Source organism: Schistocerca nitens, chromosome 7 (assembly GCF_023898315.1).
Source record: "Schistocerca nitens isolate TAMUIC-IGC-003100 chromosome 7, iqSchNite1.1, whole genome shotgun sequence".
Lineage (NCBI taxonomy): Eukaryota > Metazoa > Arthropoda > Insecta > Orthoptera > Acrididae > Schistocerca > Schistocerca nitens.
Window position 1 is genome coordinate 308,287,972 of NC_064620.1, and position 5,000 is coordinate 308,292,971.

The following is a 5,000-nucleotide window of genomic DNA, read 5'->3' on the forward strand; positions in this document are numbered from 1 at the left end:
CCACGGCCTGGCAGCCCGCGCGGCATCTGGTGTCCGCCCCCCGCCCGCGACTGCGCCGTGCCTTCGTGGGGAAGGCGTTGATGCGGGCGCGGAGGGCGTCGATGTATTCACGCCCAGATAGCAGGCGACTGGTGTCGGCGACCCACTGATGTTGGCCCTTGACGGCGGCAGAAGCTGACAGTGCCGCACCGTCAATGGCGATGTGTAGGCGTGCTGCCCACATTTCCCCAACCTGCGTCGACGATTTGAGGAGGTGGCCCTCCCACGTCAAGCGTCGCTCCAGCACCTCAATCTCACGCTGTACCTCATCCAGGCCTGCACCGTCGCAGGCTGGCCCTATCTTCTTCAAGGCCAGGAGACGGGACCGACGGAGAAGCGTCCCCATCCAACGGCACGATGGAATGCCGAGGCCCCCCTGGGCAACAGGAGCGTGGAAGTAGCCCAGAGGGGTGTCCGCCGGAAGGCGGAACCATCTCCTGACCGCGGCTCTTATGGTGATGTCAGCCGCTTTGAGGGCACCCACCAGGGTGCGGCTGAGGGCCAGCCCATGGTACAGGCCAGGGAGAAGCACATTGGTGAGAGCGTGGAGGCGCTGTTGCGGCTTCAGCGGAGCTCGGGAGATGACATCAAGCTGTTCCACAAGATGGCGTCGTGGATTAAACATGCAGCGACCCGCCGTGGAGAATTGCAGCCCAAGGTACCGGAAGGTTTCACCCACACGCAGGGCAGGCATGGTGGCATTGCCTGCCTTGAAGGTGACGTCACCGTCCACCTTCACCTTCTTCTCGCGGCCTGACGCGACCAAGGCGAGGGTGAAACACTTCCGGGCGTTGATCTGCAGCCCCAGGTGTGCGAGGGCTGCGACGGCTGCGTCGATGAGGGACTGCAAGCCCCTCGCGGTCGATGCAAACAGCAAGACGTCATCTGCAAAGGCCGCAGCGTTGACTCTGCGACCAAGTATCCGAGCTCCGATGTGGGAGGGCAGCTGGTTTAAAACGTAGTCCACCGCAAAGTTGAACAAGAGGGGGGAGAGGGGATCGCCCTGTCGAACGCCCCGTGATGGCTGCACAGACACGCCCACGCCGGCGCCGCCCGCTATCACCGTCGTGCTGCCCTCGTAGCACCGCTCGACGTATTCAATAAAGCAATCCGGCAGACCATGAGCCCTCAGCACAGGGCGAAGGGCAGCATGATCTACCGAATCGAATGCTTTAGAAACGTCGATCGACGCCACAAAGACAGAGCGACAGGAGCGAACTGCGTCGGTGAGAGCTGTGTCCAAGATGAAGGTGTTTTCCAACATCCCATCCCGGGGGATGAATGCCCGCTGACGTTCGTCCACAGCACATGCGCGCATCAGGCGTGACGCGAGAACCTTGTGAAAGGTCCGCGCCAGCACCGAGCAGACCGTAATGGGGCGAAAGTCAGCGGGGGATGCTGGTGCAGCCGTTTTGGGGAGAAGGGACGTCCGCGCGCGAAGTAGACGCTCCGGAAGGGCGCGGGCCAGAAGGAAGAGATTCATCAGTTTCACCAGGACTTCGTGCGGCAGGCGCCGCAGCTCCGCTGGAGTTAGGCCGTCCGGTCCGGCTGCTGATCCCCTGGGCGGCAAGGCGGCAGCGACCTCCTCAAGTGTGACCGGCCCCCATAGGCACTCAACAGCGACAGGCTGCGAGTGCGGGAGGAGGCGGTCACGGATGAAGCCCGCGGTCGAGATGGGCTTCTTAGTGAAGAGGTCCGCCCAGAAGTCCAGCAGACCTGGGATGACAGGTGGCGGCTGCAGCAGGGTGCCATCCAGGAGGCCGCGCACGCAACGTGCACGCGACCTCCGGAAGGCATCCTGCGTTCTTGCGTATTCCCAGCGGCGCCGCTTGCGCTTCTGCAGCGGCGGAGCGGCAGGCGGCCGCTTAGATGGTTGGCGCGGCCGCTGTGTCCTGGTGATCGATCTCTCCCCTCTGGACCCGACCGACGAAAGGGCATCCGGGAGCATGCCCAGGATGACATCGGGCGGCGTGCCCCGCCCCAGACCAATGACTCGATCCAGAGCAGAGAAACGCTGGGCGGAAGCAGGTAGTCCCGCGAGATGCTCCCAGATGGCGGCGTCAGTCGGCCCCTCCGGCGGCGGCCCGGTGGTGTCGGCCGCGAAGTCCTCGGCTGCGTCGTCGGACGGCGCAGCGGCATCGCCCGCATCGGGCGGCGGAGTCGCCGCACCCCGGCGGGACGCCGGCTCTTCCCCCCGACCGAGCTCAAGTGCATCCATGAATTGGCGGACAAGCTGCTTGTGGGCAGCTTTCCGCCGTTGGCACTTGATTGCTTCAAGCGTTCGGTCGGGGAACATGCTAGTTAGCTCCTGGTTGACAAAGAAGAACCGTGCGTCCCTCTCGAGGAACAGTTCGGCCTCCGCCTTGGCGAGCGATAGGACTTCTTCCTCCGTCCACCTCGCGCGATGCCTCTCCGTGACGATCTCCGCGTTGGCGGCCGCTAGATGTTGGCGGCGGCGATGGACCCCGAGACCGTTCTTGGTTGTGAAGCTGCGGTGACACTCACTGCAGGTATAGGCTGCAACAGTTACAGAATCTACGGCACGGCCGGTTGGCCGGCTAGGTGCTGGGGAAGCTGGGGTGGCGCCTTCAGCGGAAGGGCCACCACTCGTGTTTTCTTGTGTGCTGCCCCCAACTAATAGGTATAATGCGAGGGGGGGCTGGTAACCCCCCCAAGCCCCTGGTGCGGTCTTCTACTCTGCGAAATCAGCGGGCCCACGTGAAGGGGAGAAGACCGCAGGAGAGGAGAGGCTATGAGGGCTAGGCCCATGTATTGCGCATCACTCTCCCTGTAACTACAACCCAAGGAAGGCACCTCGCAGCAGCAGCACGACTACATCAAGACCGCGCTTCGAAAAGCCGAGTCCGGATGCAGCCACACCGCCGCCACTTGGCCACCTTAAGAGAGTCATAGTTACTCCCGCCGTTTACCCGCGCTTGCTTGAATTTCTTCACGTTGACATTCAGAGCACTGGGCAGAAATCACATTGCGTCAACACCCGCTAGGGCCATCGCAATGCTTTGTTTTAATTAGACAGTCGGATTCCCCCAGTCCGTGCCAGTTCTGAGTTGATCGTTGAATGGCGGCCGAAGAGAATCCGCGCACCCGCGCGCCCCCGGAGGAGCACGCTAAGGCGGACGCGGCCTCGCAGCAAGGAAGATCCGTGGGAGGCCAAGGCACGGGACCGAGCTCGGATCCTGCACGCAGGTTGAAGCACCGGGGCGCGAACGCCGCACAGGCGCGCGCATCCTGCACCGCCGGCCAGCACGAGGCCGACCAACGGCGAGAGCAGACCACACCCACGCTAAACGCCCGCACTTACCGGCACCCCTACGGCACTCACCTCGCCCAGGCCCGGCACGTTAGCGCTGACCCACTTCCCGACCAAGCCCGACACGCCCCGATCCTCAGAGCCAATCCTTATCCCGAAGTTACGGATCCAATTTGCCGACTTCCCTTACCTACATTATTCTATCGACTAGAGGCTCTTCACCTTGGAGACCTGCTGCGGATATGGGTACGAACCGGCGCGACACCTCCACGTGGCCCTCTCCCGGATTTTCAAGGTCCGAGGGGAAGATCGGGACACCGCCGCAACTGCGGTGCTCTTCGCGTTCCAAACCCTATCTCCCTGCTAGAGGATTCCAGGGAACTCGAACGCTCATGCAGAAAAGAAAACTCTTCCCCGATCTCCCGACGGCGTCTCCGGGTCCTTTTGGGTTACCCCGACGAGCATCTCTAAAAGAGGGGCCCGACTTGTATCGGTTCCGCTGCCGGGTTCCGGAATAGGAACCGGATTCCCTTTCGCCCAACGGGGGCCAGCACAAAGTGCATCATGCTATGACGGCCCCCATCAACATCGGATTTCTCCTAGGGCTTAGGATCGACTGACTCGTGTGCAACGGCTGTTCACACGAAACCCTTCTCCGCGTCAGCCCTCCAGGGCCTCGCTGGAGTATTTGCTACTACCACCAAGATCTGCACCGACGGCGGCTCCAGGCAGGCTCACGCCCAGACCCTTCTGCGCCCACCGCCGCGACCCTCCTACTCGTCAGGGCTTCGCGGCCGGCCGCAAGGACCGGCCGTGACTGCCGGACTGACGGCCGAGTATAGGCACGACGCTTCAGCGCCATCCATTTTCAGGGCTAGTTGCTTCGGCAGGTGAGTTGTTACACACTCCTTAGCGGATTCCGACTTCCATGGCCACCGTCCTGCTGTCTTAAGCAACCAACGCCTTTCATGGTTTCCCATGAGCGTCGATTCGGGCGCCTTAACTCGGCGTTTGGTTCATCCCACAGCGCCAGTTCTGCTTACCAAAAGTGGCCCACTTGGCACTCCGATCCGAGTCGTTTGCTCGCGGCTTCAGCATATCAAGCAAGCCGGAGATCTCACCCATTTAAAGTTTGAGAATAGGTTGAGGTCGTTTCGGCCCCAAGGCCTCTAATCATTCGCTTTACCGGATGAGACTCGTACGAGCACCAGCTATCCTGAGGGAAACTTCGGAGGGAACCAGCTACTAGATGGTTCGATTAGTCTTTCGCCCCTATACCCAGCTCCGACGATCGATTTGCACGTCAGAATCGCTACGGACCTCCATCAGGGTTTCCCCTGACTTCGTCCTGGCCAGGCATAGTTCACCATCTTTCGGGTCCCAACGTGTACGCTCTAGGTGCGCCTCACCTCGCAATGAGGACGAGACGCCCCGGGAGTGCGGAGGCCGCCGCCCCGTGAAGGGCGGGGAAGCCCCATCCTCCCTCGGCCCGCGCAAGGCGAGACCTTCACTTTCATTACGCCTTTAGGTTTCGTACAGCCCAATGACTCGCGCACATGTTAGACTCCTTGGTCCGTGTTTCAAGACGGGTCGTGAAATTGTCCAAAGCTGAAGCGCCGCTGACGGGAGCGATTATTCCGCCCGAGAGCATCCCGAGCCAACAGCGGCGCGGGTCCGGGGCCGGGCCAGG

The 5,000-nt window shown here is 62.1% G+C and overlaps 1 pseudogene; it reads right to left on the reverse strand.

Moving 5' to 3' along the window:
- The window catches only part of LOC126197825 (large subunit ribosomal RNA), a 7,929-nt pseudogene that overhangs the window by 2,109 nt on the left and 820 nt on the right, over positions 1–5,000 (reverse strand).